At 38.4% G+C, this 18,790-nt stretch overlaps 1 protein-coding gene across 1 annotated transcript in view; it reads right to left on the bottom strand.

The window, feature by feature from the left end:
* The window catches only part of plppr2b (phospholipid phosphatase related 2b), a 165,285-nt gene extending 159,537 nt beyond the window's left edge, over nucleotides 1–5,748 (bottom strand). The window contains exon 1 of the mRNA XM_061983765.1: nucleotides 5,386–5,748. The gene's annotated coding sequence lies outside the window, so the exon portion shown is untranslated. The remainder of the gene's footprint in view (nucleotides 1–5,385) is intronic.
* Between the last annotated feature and the right edge of the window lie 13,042 nt (nucleotides 5,749–18,790).

Genomic DNA, 18,790 nt, shown 5'->3' with positions numbered 1-18,790 from the left:
ATGTTACACCACCCCTTGGAAGAAGAAAATATTTTGTGCCCGCCAACTCTCCACCGTGACTATAAATAGTATAATTTGTCTATAAAATTGTTATAACTATTTCTCTGCATAATATTGCAAGCTTATTAACATTAAAGGAAACAACACATTGGTCTTTCCTTGTCTCCCACCGTGGTTACAGTGAAGCCAAGTGCTGCATACGCTTCATCATTGTCTGGAACCCGCAAAAAAAGGATGTTCCCCGGGGTCAAACCCCCCCCCAGGTGGGCCCGCCCCACTATTGACTATTAAGTCAAGCCCTCAGCCAGAGAGGGAAGAGCTCCTACCCTTCTGCTTCAGGCTATGAAAAAGGTGTGTAGGTGTACCAAATGTGTGATGGGGTCATTCTACATAATGTTTATGAAGTTTATTATTTATTTTTTTTGTATTTCATTTGCAACCTGGGAACGCCTCCACAAATGAACATCTTGCACATACATGGCGGTAACTACCATTGATGACACCGAGATATGTCCTCTGTAATTTACAAACCCCGTTTCCATATGAGTTGGGAAATTGTGTTAGATGTAAATATAAACGGAATACAATGATTTGCAAATCATTTTCAACCCATATTCAGTTGAATATGCTACAAAGACAACATATTTGATGTTCAAACTGATAAACATTTTTTTTTTGCAAATAATCATTAACTTTAGAATTTGATGCCAGCAACACGTGACAAAGAAGTTGGGAAAGGTGGCAATAAATACTGATAAAGTTGAGGAATGCTCATCAAACACTTATTTGGAACATCCCACAGGTGAACAGGCAAATTGGGAACAGGTGGGTGCCATGATTGGGTATAAAAGTAGATTCCATGAAATGCTCAGTCATTCACAAAAAAGGATGGTGCGAGGGTCACCACTTTGTCAACAAATGCGTGAGCAAATTGTTGAACAGTTTAAGAAAAACCTTTCTCAACCAGCTATTGCAAGGAATTTAGGGATTTCACCATCTACGGTCTGTAATATCATCAAAGGGTTCAGAGAATCTGGATAAATCACTGCACGTAAGCAGCTAAGCCCGTGACCTTCGATCCCTCAGGCTGTACTGCATCAACAAGCGACATCAGTGTGTAAAGGATATCACCACATGGGCTCAGGAACACTTCAGAAACCCACTGTCAGTAACTACAGTTGGTCGCTACATCTGTAAGTGCAAGTTAAAACTCTCCTATGCAAGGCAAAAACCGTTTATCAACAACACCCAGAAACGCCGTCGACTTCGCTGGGCCTGAGCTCATCTAAGATGGACTGATACAAAGTGGAAAAGTGTTCTGTGGTCTGACGAGTCCACATTTCAAATTGTTTTTGGAAACTGTGGGCGTCGTGTCCTCCGGACCAAAGAGGAAAAGAACCATCTGGATTGTTATAGGCGCAAAGTTGAAAAGGCAGCATGTGTGATGGTATGGGGGTGTATTAGTGCCCAAGACATGGGTAACTTACACATCTGTGAAGGCACCATTAATGCTGAAAGGTACATACAGGTTTTGGAGCAACATATGTTGCCATCCAAGCAACGTTACCATGGACGCCCCTGCTTATTTCAGCAAGACAATGCCAAGCCACGTGTTACATCAACGTGGCTTCATAGTAAAAGAGTGCGGGTACTAGACTGGCCTGCCTGTAGTCCAGACCTGTCTCCCATTGAAAATGTGTGGCGCATTATGAAGCCTAAAATACCACAACGGAGACCCCCGGACTGTTGAACAACTTAAGCTGTACATCAAGCAAGAATGGGAAAGAATTCCACCTGAGAAGCTTAAAAAATGTGTCTCCTCAGTTCCCAAACGTTTACTGAGTGTTGTTAAAAGGAAAGGCCATGTAACACAGTGGTGAACATGCCCTTTCCCAACTACTTTGGCACGTGTTGCAGCCATGAAATTCTAAGTTAATTATTATTTGCAAAAAAAAATAAAGTTTATGAGTTTGAACATCAAATAGCTTGTCTTTGTAGTGCATTCAATTTAATATGGATTGAAAAGGATTTGCAAATCATTGTATTCTGTTTATATTTACATCTAACACAATTTCCCAACTCACATGGAAACAGGGTTAGTATTATGTGACAAAAAGAAGATGATATGACTGACTGCAAATATACTTTGTTTGGGACATTGTGTGCAAAGTACAAATCATCCTCTCTCAATATACGATCTTTGGTCATGCACAACCCGCTACGATGAAGTCCACTTTTACTTTAAACATCACCCGATCCGAAATGCGCTGCCAACTCAACAATAACATTAAAGTATATTGATGTTAATAAAATTGATGAGAAACGGACAGTCAGGTGCCTCCTCGCCCTATGGTTTGCCATCTGTTTTGTGTGAAAAAGCGTATGTCGAATGACAAGGCGCTTCGTATCAAACTTTACCTTTGTTACTGACTATAATATAAGACAGAGTTCCCCCTTGGACTTCCGGCGTCTCTGGTAGGGCGAGTCACTCGTACTTAAAATCTTGGGTTCAAACCCATGTCGGAGATGAAATGAGGTCATGTTTTCAAACTTGTGTTTTAATTATGTCAAAAGTGTTTAATATGCTAAACTTCAACATAGTGATATAAAAAAGTGGATTGTTCATTATGTTGCTCAATGTAATATTACAGTGCTGGGATACCAATGTTTTCAGCCTTTCAAAGCTGCTCTTGGACCACCAATTTTTAACCTCGGTATTTGTTAGATCCTGGTTACGGCCCCGTGCAGACAGACTCAAAAAACGGGTTCTAAAAGTGACTGTGGAGCAAAATTTACAACAAAGCATATTGGATACGTATCGTAGCGTCCCGGAAGAGTTGGTGCTGCAGGGAATTCTGGGAAGTTGTTCCGTTGTGTTTATGTTATGTTTCGGTGCAAATATGCCCTTGAAATGTGTTTATCCTTGTTGTTTACTGTGGTTTTATTATATTGCATGGCTTTATGACAGTGTCAGAGTTGTTTATACGGCCACTCTTAGTGTGACGTGTATGGCTGTTGAGCAAGTATGCCTTTTCATTCACTTCTATGTGTATGTGTTCAATTTAAACAAGATCATTAAACTCGGCTATGATCATACATAGTGTCAGCATATCTTGACATCTTCAATTAAAGACCATCAATATGCCATCCAACGCTACAGTGTTACCTGGACCACAAGTATACCACAAGTAAATGTAGATCAGGGGTCCCCAAACTTTTTGACTCCGGGGCCGCATTTGGTTAAAACAATTTGGCTGGGGGCTGCGCTACATGTATATATATATATATATATATATATATATATATATATATATATATATATATATATATGTGTATATATATATATATATATATATATATATATATATATATATATATATATATATATATATATATATATATATATATATATATGTGTATGTGTATATATGTGTGTGTATATATGTATATGTATATATATATATATATATATATATGTAAATGTGTATATATGTGTATATATGTATATATGTGTGGGGCGGTACAGCTCGGTTGGTTGAGTGGCCGTGCCAGCAACTTGAGGGTTCCAGGTTCGATCCCCGCTTCCGCCATCCTTGTCACTGCCGTTGTGTCCTTCGGCAAGACACTTTACCCACCTGCTCCCAGTGACACCCACACTGGTTTAAATGTAACTTAGATATTGGGTTTCACTATGTAAAAGCGCTTTGAGTCACTAGAGAAAAGCACTTTATAAATATAATTCACTTCACTCATACATACATATATATACATATATATATATATATATATATATATATATATATATATATATATATATATATATATATATATATATATCCATCCATCCATCCATCCATTTTCTGCCGCTTATTCCCTTTGGGGTCGCGGGGGCGCTGGAGCCTATCTCAGCTACAATCGGGCGGAAGGCGGAGTACACCCTGGACAAGTCGTCATATATATATATATATATATATATATATATATATATACTGTATATATATATATATATATATATATATATATATATATATATATATATATACACACCGTATTTTCGGAGTATAAGTCGCACCGGAGTATAAGTCACACCTGCCGAAAATGCACAACAAAGAAGGAAAAAAACATATAAATCGCACTGGAGCCCGGCCAAACTATGAAAAAAACTGCGACTTATAGTCCGAAAAATATGGTATATATATATATATATATATATATATATATATATATATATATATATATATATATATATATATGTATATATATATATATATATATATATATATATATATATATATATATATATATATATATATATATATATATATTTCTCGCGCACTTATTGACTTAAAGAGTGCACTTGCTGCATGTCACGTTATCGATGGTAAAATGCATTTTTAGAGAATATGACCCCAAGGGATTAAGCAGTAGAAAATGGATGGATGGATGGATTTGCCTGAGTGGCTAGGAGATGGTAGAAAATGGACTAGTAAGGACAGATTAAAAAAAAAAAAAGAATAGAAAAAAAAAAATAGATATATATATTTTTTTTAACTTGGGACTTCCCGCGGGCCGGATTTTGGACGCTGGGGGGCCGTATCCGGCCCGCAGGCCGTAGTTTGGGGACCCCTGAAGTAAATTAAAATTGTCATCGTTCCCCTTTAAGATAAGAACACTGGTCTCACATTCTATTAGAAAAAAACATTTGGTTATTCAAAAATAAGTGTTTTTGACCTTGATTCGATTTGAGCTTTTATATATATATATATATATATATATATATATATATATATATATATATATATATATATATATATATATATATATATATATATATATATATATATATATATATATATATATATATATATATATATATATATATTTGTGTACAGTCCATCATATTTATCACAATGCATTGAAATATATACTATACCTGTAGAAAAAATGATACAAATAGCTAATACCAAATGCCTTAGTAAAAATGCTATACTCCAAAAGACGGTTAAAGAAAAAAACTGCCCTCTGCCATTATAAGTTGAATTGTGCTAAAACTGATACTGTCGACCCAAAACCTTTTTTTTTTTTATAAACCACACTTATTCCATGTACAGTATACACACCCACCCACACACAAGTTCTCTGCAAGAAATACACAATGTGGCTCTTTGATGTGCCTGTCTTCCTTCGCCAGAGATGCCATCGGGCATAAAGCTGGCATGACTGATTGCAAGTGTCTTTTACATTGACACGCTCCCGTGTGCACAAAGTACCAGTTTGCTACATCACATCTGCACATCTGTATGCTCATCACAAAAATATACATTTCAACTTCAGTGCCAGTCCAACAAGTGGTGCTACGTTTGCATCCCTGCACTTATAACTCACCTTTAACCCCCGTTTGTTTCAAGCAGTCACCTGCAGAGCCTCCGTCAGGTCCTCGCCTCCACTAGGATTTGCTCCGGCAGCCCATGCTGTGATTTTGGTCTCGGGATTTCTTCACGGACAGAACCTCCTCTTACTTCTGCGGCTGGATCACTAAAAAGTCCAAGAGGCGGAGAGTGAAGAGAAAACAGGCTGGTACCAGACACCCTGCACCTAATGATCTGTCTGCAGTCCGCTGCTATGTTGCTACCGTGAAGATGATGATCTTCAAGGCTAATTAGTCAAGTCAAAGGATCCACGGGCTCTGGAAGAAAGAGGATGCTGTGTGTCGCTGCTGGTGAAAGGGAGAGGATGTGGAGGGAAAGAAAGAGAGGGGGGATGGAGAGCAAGTGTGTGCGCATCTGCATGTCTGTGTGGGAGAGAAAGGCGGAGAGGAGGAGGGCAAAAAGCAGAGGGTGGGAAATGGGAATGAGAGAATGTGACAGCAGGAGAAGAGACGGCCGGCGTGTGCGCCAGGGAGCGAGGGATGCGGCGAGCGGGGGACCGAAAGGAAGCAAGAGATGGAGGCAGTGGAGGTCTGAATGTGTCAAAGCCAGGAGGGAGCACTGTGGCTAAAATGGAAGACACGCTGCACTTTTAACAACTCAGTAAATCAGCACAGGCATACCTCGTATGTTACAAAACTCCAAATAATCATTCTGGAAAACCAGTGTTGTATTGCATCAAAGAATGACGGCTGATGAACGGTACCCTTGCAAATATAAGTAGGGAAAGTGGGGCACGCTCCAGATCAAGGTCCTAAATGGGTCAGAGGCCTGCGAGTACAAGCTGTGTGCAATCTTACAATATTTTTTAGTGCATTTACATGACTTACTGTATTTTTCCGGTGATGTGTATTTCTGGTGTTGACGTCCTCGTCCGGACAGAAGGGTGACACGGCAGTGCGGCTGGATCAAAAGTGACGTCGGACCAAAAGTTGCTTCATTAATATACAGGACTGCAGTTCCTGGAGGAGGTCAGGTCAAAAATTAATCACTCATAACTTGGAGGAGCCAAACCATCCGTTTTATATTCCTACACTACAAAAACTGAAATCTAGGTAAGATGAAATATCTCAAATAAGGGTTATATTTGCTTATTTTCTGTCTGACAAGATCATTCTTCTCACTAAACAGATTTCATGTTAGAGTGTTTTACTTGTTTTACTTGTTTTAAGGGTGTTGGTCCTAAATCATCTCAGTAAGATATTACAGCTTGTTGCTGAGATGTTATGACCTATATTGAGTAAAACATGCTTGAAACTAGAATATCAACAGTTGTAAAGCTGTGTCATCAACACTCACAAGTATAAAACTGCTTTTTCAAAGTAAGAATTTCTTATTTCAAGCATGAAATAAAAAATCATGATTGACACAGTTGTGTCTCATAATTAAAACGGATGGCAGCCAAATGGACTTTGCTGTTTTATTTTCAATGAAACAATATAAAATAGGTACTCATATAGTAGTACGGTTGGCACAGTACAGTAAACTGACAGTTGATATTTAAACATTTAACATGTGACATTTCTAACAATTTTGAACAGAAATAGTTCATGCACATTCAGATAAATTCTTCAAAATTACAATTAAAAAAAATTTGGTCGGGGGCCGGTCTGTAAATATATATATATATATATATATATATATATATATATATATATATATATATATATATATATATATAATATACTGTATATATATATATATATTAGAGATGTCCGATAATATCGGCCTGCTGATATTATTGGCCGATAAATGCGTTAAAATGTAATATCGGAAATTATCGGTATCGTTTTTTTTATTATCGGTATCTTTTTTTTATTTTTTATTTTTTTTATTAAATCAACATAAAAAACACAGGATACACTTACAATTAGTGCACCAACCCAAAAAACCTTCCTCCCCCATTCACACTCATTCACACAAAAGAGTTGTTTCTTTCTGTTATTAATATTCTGGTTCCTACATTATATATCAATATATATCAATACAATCTGCAAGGGATACAGTCCGTATGCTGCTGCTGGTCCACTAATAGTACTAACCTTTAACAGTTAATTTTACTAATTTTCATTAATTACTAGTTTCAATGTAACTGTTTTTATATTGTTTTACTTTCTTTTTTATTCACGAAAATGATTTTAATTTATTTATCTTATTTTATTTTATACATTTTTTCTGGTGTCGGTCCACTCTGTTTCCTGAGATCCAGGGTCAACGCAGCCGTCTACCAGCAAGTTTTAGAGCACTTCATGCTTCCTGCTGCTGACCTGCTCTATGGAGATGGAGATTTCAAGTTCCAACAGGACTTGGCGCCTGCACACAGCGCAAAATCTACCCGTGCCTGGTTTACGGACCATGGTATTTCTGTTCTAAATTGGCCCGCCAACTCCCCTGACCTTAGCCCCATAGAAAATCTGTGGGGTATTGTGAAAAGGAAGATGCAGAATGCCAGACCCAAAAACGCAGAAGAGTTGAAGGCCACTATCAGAGCAACCTGGGCTCTCATAACACCTGAGCAGTGCCAGAAACTCATCGACTCCATGCCACGCCGCATTAACGCAGTAATTGAGGCAAAAGGAGCTCCAACCAAGTATTGAGTATTGTACATGCTCATATTTTTCATTTTCATACTTTTCAGTTGGCCAACATTTCTAAAAATCCCTTTTTTGTATTAGCCTTACACAATATTCTAATTTTGTGACACACGGAATTTTGGATTTTCATTTGTTGCCACTTCAAATCATCAAAATTAAATGAAATAAACATTTGAATGCACCAGTCTGTGTGCAATGAATAAATATAATGTAGAAGTTACACATTTTGAATGCAATTACTGAAATAAATCAAGTTTTTCAAAATATTCTAATTTACTGGCTTTTACCTGTGTATATTCCTTGCACACTAATTGACTGAAAGAGCACGCACTTGGCGCGATGATGTCATGGGAAAATGCAAAAAATGTAATGCCGAGTGCATATCATTATGTCAAGATAATGGCACTAGCATTTACCTAATTTAAGAATATTTTTCAACATATTGAGAAAAAAGGTCTCATATTTGTTTTTTCTACCAAAAAAAGTGCACTTGTTTTTAGTGAGATTATACTTATTTTAAGGTATTTTTGGGTTCATTGGGGTTAGCTAATTTTACTAGTTTTGGAGATTCTTGACAAGCCAAATGTTCTTGTTCTATTGGCAGATAATTTTGCTCAGTTCAAGTAAAATGCCCCTGACTTTTGTATTTTTTTTTCTTGTTTTTGAACACTGACTTTTTGCAGTGTACCTCCCGTCTGTGTCAGGAGACTGCATCCTGGCCATAAATGGGATGTTTGTGTGTAAGTGACTGAAAAGAAAACAGATGCCGGTCGTATCTTAGATGCTGTCATTAAGCTACACGTGTAGTCTCTTCTCACGGATAGGGCCATCACCTTTGCATACCAAGGTCCAATTGTATTGCCTTTTCTTTGGCGAGAACTAATCCAATCCACACACAAATGTCAGTACTAAAGGGTCCTATGGTATGATGTGCCCAAACTGAAATGCTACTATTTACTTAAACCTGGTGGTTCGCTTTCTCCAAGATGAATATAAACATTCACCATATGCAAAACATAGCATGAGTTAATTCATTCACTTCACCGGCCTGTAGAGCACATCTGCATATGAGCCGCACTCGCTAAATTATAGAAGAAAAAATTATTTAGGTTGGGAAATGAGTTTTTTACGCAGAAAGATTTGGTAAATGTTTACTTGCATACCTTAATTAATTGTTTTCAAACGGTGCCTGTAACACAGCAGTAAAATGGCTGATCAAACAAAACAGAAGCCATCTTCATGAACCCAGTAGCTGCGGAAGCTAGCTCTCCGAACAACTAAACATACTCAATAACTCCAAGGTGAAATTTAGGTGAATTTACTGAGGAACTTGTGAAACTAAAACAAGACAAAAAAGAATGCTATTGTAAGTTAATAATACTAAGACAGGCACTCGTAGACGTGTTAGCATATTAGCTAATGCTAATGACGCTAGCTTGATTACATTATGAAAGCACCTACTGTCAAGATTTGGACTTTGGCGTGGTTTGTTTTCCCGAGATGCATAAGAATTGGACTGGACATGGCGTGAAGGTAAATACATGATTTAATAATTGACTATAAAAAGTATAAACAAAAGGCGCTCACAAGGCGGGGAACAAACTTGGCTAATAAAACAAAACTAGCACAAAGGCAGAACTATGGAAAAAAAGGAACAAACAAAAGGCGCTCACAGCGGAGGTACAAAACAGTGGCTTGAATAAACAAAAAAACTTGCGTGGCAAGAAAAGAGCAGCATGAACTATGACCTGGACACAGTAAGCAGCGTGTCAAGAGTGCAGAGCATGAATGTGATGTCGCCAGGCCGACCAACAGAAAATGACAGGCTTAAATAGTCATGTGGTGATTGAAAACAGGTGCGTGAGTTCAAATGAATCAGGTGCGTGAGTCCAAGACGTGAAACAGGTGACACTAATGGTTGTCAAGGTAACAAACAAACAAGGAAGTGCAACCAGGAACTAAAAAGAGTCCAAAAAACAAACAGCACATGGCCAAACAAAAACATGATCAACAGACATGACACATACAAATATGCATGAAAACAACTATAGATATCACACCTGGGAAGGTTTAGTAAGAATGAATAGTTGTGGTTACATTGAACAACTGACAAAGGTTTCTTGGAGTGACAAATGAAGAAGTCATACGAATAGGTACGTTATGGACGACTAGAAGTTGGAACGGCACTTGTACTTCAGGTTGAGAGCACCAAACTGAAGAAAATACTATAGACGTTCACACCGCAGCACCTGTAGTGAGCAGACTTGTCCAAAAGATGGTACCCTAACACAAACAATAACATCTTTTCAAAGTGTTTTATGAAAACTATTTGCATTATGGCTGTTAGTGAAGAAAAAAACATAAATCAGCCGCACAGTTTTAAACGGCTTAAAGTCTGGAATTTTCGGCATATCTTGTTCACAGAGCAGATGTATTGCTTTCTCCTGGGCTTGTATGCAATTGTCGTCATGATGTACATACTAGTGAAGCACCGACATTTCGGCCACTAAAAATGGTCCACAATTGCATTTTCAGCTTTTGGCTGAAGGACTTTTAGCACCGAAACAACAGTGTCGAAACAAGATGTCATGATGACGTAAGCAAGAAGTCTGCGATTGTCTGATTGTACTTTGTAGATTGCAGTGACGTGCAGTCAGGGGAGGCAGGGGAGGCGGGGCCTCACGTGCCATCATGGAAAGAAAACAAAAGTAAAAATAAAAAATTAAAATTAAATTGTTACTGTATATGTATCCAGTGATTATACTATAAAGTTATTTTCCATTTAACTTCACCAGTTTTGGATTATTTTTATTCAAAATCGCTGAATTTTCACATTTGCCGTTCAAATACTGAGAAGAGACGGTGCGGTGATCAGCAGCCAGTTGAGGCACGTCACTGAGTTGAGCCTCACCATGGATTACGCAATGACTCGGCTAACTGCTGGCCTGCTGTGCAGTGAGACCGTATTGCTATATAAATAAATGCTGTATGAATTATATTATACATTTCCATAGTTTAGTTAGCTGAGGTATATAATGTACAGTGTATTTGGTCAACAACTGTATGTGTGTAACGTATTTCTTGTGCTGAGCAATCATAAAACGGCTACGAAGACGCACTGGCTGAGGCTCGCAGTAATCCCGCCTCCTGGTGGTAGAGGGCGCTATTGATCCCAGAGCTCATTTCTGCGACTACTCGGCTACTCGTTTATTTCTTCCTTGCGCCTGGACTATTAACATGGAGGATTACATATCTAAAATAAAACAATTTTTTAAACTGGACTTTCAATCGAAGCAGGAGGTAATACTTAAAGGAAGATCTCCATCGAGACAGAGGGACTTTTAAAACTGAAGAAAGATAAGGAAGACTTCTATAAACAAGTTATCGATGCTTTTGTTCAAAAGGAGCTGCGCATGGACTTCATTTATAAGTAAAGGTAAGACCATAATAACGTTGTTTTTTTTATTAAATGTGCTTTTTTGTGTGCTACAGTTTGTATATGTAAAGTTAAAGTTAAGTTAAAGTACCAATGATTGTCACACACACTAGATGTGGTGAAATTTGTCCTCTGCATTTGACCCATCCCCTTGCTCACCCTCTGGGAGGTGAGGGGAGCAGTGGGCAGCAGCGGCGCCGTGCCCGGGAATAATTTTTGGTGATTTAACCCCCAATTCCAACCCTTGATGCTGAGTGCCAAGCAGGGAAGAATGCTGGTATGAGCTTTTAAACAAAACCGTTAACTGCTGCCAATCAAATGGTGAATAAGATACTCTTTAGGGTTCATATGTTTGTAAATCTGACTGTGATGAAGTCAGTGCCTCACCAGTCATCAACCTCACCGCACTTCACTGGTAGATTGCACTTCAATATATCAGAGAGAAACCCGTGGACAGCGATCTGCAAAACATATAACGTGGAAATATCACGAGGGGAAGCGCCAGCTGGGACTGCAGAGCGAGGCAATGGAATGGCACTAGAAAAACCGCTGATGGCACTAGAAAAATCACTGATTGGCTTATTTTGCTATCAAGTAATAAGTGATTCAGCCTTAGACAGATCATCCCTTCGTAATGGAAAGTCCAGCGTCCAGGCCAACCCACTGTCTATAAACTCCCAGAGATGCTAAGCGTCCAATGGGCGGGACAAAGCTGAGCAATTTTCCAATGTTCCAATGAGTTTGGCTGTAGTAGAACAACCCACGTTATACTTCTCTGTTGATTTCTTCTTTGGAATATATGCAGTACAGGCTAAAAGTTTGAACACGCCTTCTCATTCAATGCGTTTTCTTTATTTTCATGACTTTTACATTGTAGATTGTCACGGAAGGCATCAAAACACATGTGGAGTTATCTACTTGACAAAAAAGGTGGAATAAAGGAAAACATGTTTTATATTCTAGTTTCTTCAAAATAGCCACCCTTTGCTCTGATTACTGTTTTGTACACTCTTGGTATTCTCTCGATGAGCTTTAAGAGGTAGTCACCTTGAATGTTTTCCACTTCACAGGTGTCATAGTTTTGATGCCTTCAGCAGAGGTGGGTAGTAAAGCGCTACATTTACTCCGTTACATCTACTTGAGTAACTTTTGGGATAAATTGTTCTTCTAAGAGTAGTTTTAATGCAACATACTTTTACTTTTACTTGAGTATATTTATAGAGAAGAAACGCTACTTTTACTCTGCTCCATTTATCTACATTCAGCTCGCTACTCGCTACTGATTTTCATCCATCTGTTTATGCACACTTTGTTTGTTTTGGTTTGTCAGACAGACCTTCAAAGTAGGATCTATCGCATGCCTGCATTTCACCAATCAAATACAGTCACTGGTGAAGTTTGATTCCGCTTCACCAATCAAACAGAGCCAGGCGGTCACATGATTAACTGCACATAAAGTTTCAGCGGCAAACGACAACAAGCTTAAGCTTACATGAACTCAACGTCAAATTTGAGGAAGCACATCGCGGGAAGTAACGTTAGTAGATATTTTGGCTGTCACCGTAGGCTGATGTTATCTTCCCTGCTATGAATCACTGTCAAATGTACATCGTGTGGGGACATTTATTAACGCACTGCAGCCTCGTAGACAGACACACACACACACACACACACACACACACACACACACACACACACACACACACACACACACACACACACACACACACACACACACACACACACACACACACACACACACGCGCGCACAGTCACGCACACACACACACACGCATGCATAGAAACACCAATCAGAAGTGCACACTTTTTTGATTGATTGATTGAAACTTTTATTAGTAAATTGCACAGTTCAGTACATATTCCGTACAATTGACCACTAAATGGTAACACCCGAATAAGTTTTTCAACTTGTTTAAGTCGGGGTCCACGTAAATCAATTCATGGTACAGTGTGTTCCCAGGTGCAGCCCACACCTATCAGTTAATGGTTTGCGTAAAGGCTAACTTGTTATTTTACTTTGTAATCTCTGCCTACTGAGCCTATGATTCTGTTAAGTTATTGTTGCTCAATTTGCCTTATTTTTTTTTTATGTTAATGTATTATTATTTCATATATATTATTGTTTTAGTTGCTTAAGAGATATCCCTGGCTCTGAATTTGCTCATTGCTATTTTTATGTTTTTGTGCATCATTAAACGAACAGGTTACTCATCAGTTACTCAGTACTTGAGTAGTTTTTTCACAACATACTTTTTACTTTTACTCAAGTAAATATTTGGGTGACTACTCCTTACTTTTACTTGAGTAATAAATCTCTAAAGTAACAGTACTCTTACTTGAGTACAATTTCTGGCTACTCTACCCACCTGTGGCCTTCAGTGACAATCTACAATGTAAATAGTCATGAAAATAAAGAAAACACATTGAAATGAGAAGGTGTGTCCAAACTTTTGGCATGTACTGTATATATTATATTATTTGTATTTTATATTGTTGGAATTCCAGTGGTATATATTTTTTATCCACAATTTTATGATTGTTTTATTCTTTGAAGGTTAAATTCTAACTTGTGAAATCCCAGGTTAGTACACAGCTGTAGCCATAAATGCAATGGTAATATTTGCATAATAATTATTGAAATTGCAATGTTTATTATTATTATTATTATTTTATTTTTTCTCTAATTTTTGATTTTGGCTAAGAATTTTTCTTGACGCTGTCAGAAAACGTCAAAGAATTACCTCTGTCTTTGACTTCTGTGAATTATTCCCAAAAAAATAACAGTCTCAACAACGGGTGATGAGAAAAGATGAAAGCGAGACGGGAACACACTAGATATGACGTGACATTTTTTGGTTTTACTTTTTGCTTTTGGAGGTAGTTACATTTCTGAAAAGCACCCATTTCGAATTTTACCATTGAGGAGGGGAACAAAAACCTGTCGGAAGTAAAGTGAAGTACTGGAGTCTCACAGAGAGGCAACAGTTGCATAAAGTGGCCTGCATACAGCCAACATAGGCGCCCCAGAGGGAGAAGCATTCAGCGGAAAACTGTAAACATGGATATTCTGATGTATTTTTTACCAAAAGTACCGCAACAGATTGAAAACAACACCAGCTGTTGTGGAACAGGTGATGACTCTGGTTTGTGAATCTTATTTTAAACTCTGCTGGTTTACCCAATGTTAGCTGACTATTAGTAAAGTCATGGCACAAAGAAAGTGAATGATAGCAAGAAAATGTGGCATTTTTTAGTTTTGTTTGATGGGATAAAAATAAGTGAAGTGCGTGAAGTGAATTATATTTATATAGCGCTTTTCTCTCGAGACTCAAAGCGCTTTACATGATGGAACCCATTATCTACATATTTAAGCTACATTTAAACCAGTGTGGGTGGCACTGCGAGCAGGTGAGTAAAGTGTCTTGCCCAAGGACATAACAGCAGTGACGAGGATGGCGGAAGCAGGAATCGAACCTGGAACCCTCAAGTTGCTGGCAAGGCCACTTGACACAAATGTCTCTCCATAGTTACGTGGGATATAATCCGGACAAGCTTGGATATAAAAATTTTTGCTTCATTTAACATATTTTTTAGTGCATTCCAGTGTTTTGTCAGCTTTATAGTCGTCAGAAATGTTGAAACGATGAGAGGCTGTATAATTTTTAAAAAGCACAAATATTGTTACACCTTCAAAAAAGTCCATCAGTCAATCCTATGCAATCTTAATTCTGCTCCTGCTAATGACAGCTGTCCACTTATTTTTCAACTTCGGTGAGAATTAAGAATAACAAAAAATGATTATTGGACTTCTATAGTCTTTGTTATTCATTATAGTCTTTTATTGTTTTCATGTTCTGCACCAGTGACGTGCGGTCACTGGAGGCAGGTGAGGCGGGGCCTCACCTGCCATCATGGAAAGAAAAAAAATGTAAAAAGAAAAAAAATCTATTAAATTGTTATATGTATTCAGTAATTATTCTATAAAATTATTTTCCAATTAACTTCACCAGTTTTCGATTATTTTTATTCAAAATCGCTGAATTTTCACATTTGCCGTTCAAATACTGAGAAGAGACGGTGCGGTAATCAGCAGCCAGTTGAGGCACGTCACTCAGTTGTGCCTCACCATGGATTGCGGACTCGGCTAACTGCTGGCCTGCTGTGCAGTGAGACCGTATTGCTATATGAATTATATTATACATTTCCATAGTTTAGTTAGCTGAGGTGTATAATGTACAGTGTATTTTGTCAACAACTGTATGTGTGTAACGTATTTCTTGTGCTGAGCAATCATAAAACTGCTGCGAAGACGCACTGTGTGAGGCTCGTGTAATCCCGCCTCCTGGTGCCGGTTAATGCACCCCCCGCCGCAGAACGCACCCCCCAACGGGAGCGCCACACCAACCAAAGCCCACCTCCACGTGCAAGACCGAATCCACCCAAAAAAAGTCACTTAACAAGAAGCCAAAAAGTGCAAAAACAACATTGCTCGCGCCGGAGGAGCCGTGAACGACTGCAGGGACACAACATTAGGTACACCTGCAGACTGCAGCACGGATTTCATATTTCATTCATTCACAACTCCTCCAACACCAACACCACTGTTCCCGCACATATAAGTAAAGGTAAGACCATATTAACGTTTTTTTAATTAAATGTGCTTTTTTGTGTGCTACAGTTTGTATGTGTAAAGTTAAAGTTAAGTTAAAGTACCAATGATTGTCACACACACACTAGGTGTGGTGAAATTTGTCCTCTGCATTTGACCCATCCCCTTGATCACCCCCTGGGAGGTGAGGGGAGCAGTGGGGAGCAGTGGGCAGCAGCGGGGCCGCGCCCGGGAATCATTTTTGGTGATTTAATCCCCAATTCCAACCCTTGATGCTGAGTGCCAAGCAGGGAAGAATGCTGGTATGAGCTTTTAAACATAACCTGTTAACTGCTGCCAATCAAATGGTGAATAAGATACTCTTTAGGGTTCATATGTTTGTAAATCTGACTGTGATGAAGTCAGTGCCTCACCAGCCATGAACCTCACCGCACGTCACTGTTCTGCACTATAAACGCCATCTGTGGTGACGATGCATTATAGGCATTAAAGTGCCACACATGATACAGCATATGTATAATCTGTCTTTCTCGTATGTATTTTTAAATTTAGAGCTGTCACTGAGTCGGTCTTAAAAGTTCATCTATCCATCAGTTTTCTATACAAGTGTCCTCAGTAAAGTTAAAGTTAAAGTACCAATGATTGTCACACACACACTAGGTGTGGCGAAATTATTCTCTGCATTTGACCCATCACCTTTGTTCACCCCTTGGGAGGTGAGGGGAGCAGTGAGCAGCGGCGGTGGCTGCGCTCGGGAATCATTTTGGTGATTTAACCCCCAATTCCAACCCTTGATGCCAAGTGCCATTTGTATAGTCTTTGGTATGACTCGGTGTACGTTGTTTGAGTGATAAGAATGAAATTGTGATACCTAATCTCATATTGCTCCTAATTTTTTTCTGTGCAACAAAAAAATTCTGTGCCACTAACTTTTTTCCAGTGCTACTAGTGAAAAAGCTAATCGAACAGCCATGCCTATGAATTCTGACTAGCAACAAGTGACCATCCAAGGAAGAAAAACAATCCTGGGGGATTATACTCAGCTACTGTACATTGCTGTTGTTTTTGTTTGTTTGTTTGTTTGTTTGTTAATCTCTAGATTTGTAAAGAAATACCATTCAGAATACCGTTGAGTGGTTTTCCTACTAAAATGGATGAACTCGCTGGAATATAAAGACAATATAACATACATCTATAAACATGGATGCATATGCAAAAGTGCATATTATTTATCTGTACAGTAATCTATTTATTTATATCTGCACCTTATTGATTTTTTATCCTGCACTATCATGAGCTAATGCAACACAACTTAGTTCGTATCTGTACTGTAAAGTTCAAATTTGAATGACAATAAAAAGGAAGTCTAAGTCTAAGTCTAAGTCTATGGACAGTAATTTACATCTGTGCCATTTTGTGTTCACCCATTATTATGTGCACATAAAACCAGCCCTGACTAATGAGTGGGCATTGCACAACATTACAATGCATTCAAATCCTACAAAAGATTTTGGAGAATAGTCTGTTCTGGTGGGAGTCTACATCTGCAGAACAGTGTCCTCATGTCTGTGTAGAATATTGACAGGCATGTTTTGTCTCAACATGTTCAAGCATGCTGCAATAACACCGCCCCAGTGGACAGCTGGTCAGACTGGCACCGCCAAACAAGACCTGGCAATAAGGAATAAAAAAAATAATTAAATGGCTTAATCATTTCACCCAGCGCTAATGATTTTTGTTGTACAATAAACTACACTGCTGCACTCCAGAACTCACGTCCATTCACGGACAAAAGACTACTACTAGCAGCAAATAAGCTTTTTTTTTTTTTTTTAACCCCCCCCCCCTTCTATTAAAAGTAATCAAATCTTGTGTTGTCACAGACGACGCACTGCAGTTCCCATGGTAACCCATGCTCATACACGTTTCAAGAGCAGATACAGTGCGGCTGAAAGGGAAAGTGTCACTTCAAAACAGCCTTGCACACAAGGGACGCAAATGAGCAAAAATGTTGGGAACTGAGAGAGCAAACAAAATCAGCGGAGATGCCGGAGATCCTTGAATTAAATGTTATTAAATGACTTTCAATCCACTTACACTCTCGAAAAAGCTCAAAGGCTTCATCAGAACACAGTCCCATAATCAATCGAAGAACAGTGCTTTCATTTTCCTTCTTTCATCTCAGTGTCTAATATCTCATCTGTTGCATTAATATTTATGTGAAGATTATCAGGTTTTCATGTCTATCTTTTTGTTCCTGGAGATTCATTGTATACAGTGATATATATAACCTTCGACTTGTAGGGCTGTGAATCTTAGGGCACCACACCATTCCATTCCATTCAATTCTTGGTGGTAACAATTTGATTCAATTCAACGATTGTCAAGACTTGGACTATGGAGTTTTTGTTTTCCAAAGATGCAAGTGAATTTGGATCGGACATGGCTTGAAGGTGGGTACATGATTTATTTACTACTATCAAAAAGGAACAAACGAAAAGCACGCACAATGGCGGAGGTAAAAAAAATTTGGCGAATGAAAACAAAACTTGCACAAAGGCAGAAACTGAACACGAAATAACAAAACACTTACTGTGGCATGGGACCGTGAACAGGGCTTGAAACCAGAGGATAGCAGGGTTAGAAAAGATATGACACCAGGACGAACAACAGAAAATGAAAAGCTTAAATAACACAGACATGA

Source organism: Nerophis lumbriciformis, linkage group LG25 (genome assembly GCF_033978685.3).
Source record: "Nerophis lumbriciformis linkage group LG25, RoL_Nlum_v2.1, whole genome shotgun sequence".
Taxonomy (NCBI): domain Eukaryota; kingdom Metazoa; phylum Chordata; class Actinopteri; order Syngnathiformes; family Syngnathidae; genus Nerophis; species Nerophis lumbriciformis.
Note: the sequence above shows the minus strand (reverse complement) of the source record. Positions and strands in the feature narration are given on the sequence as shown.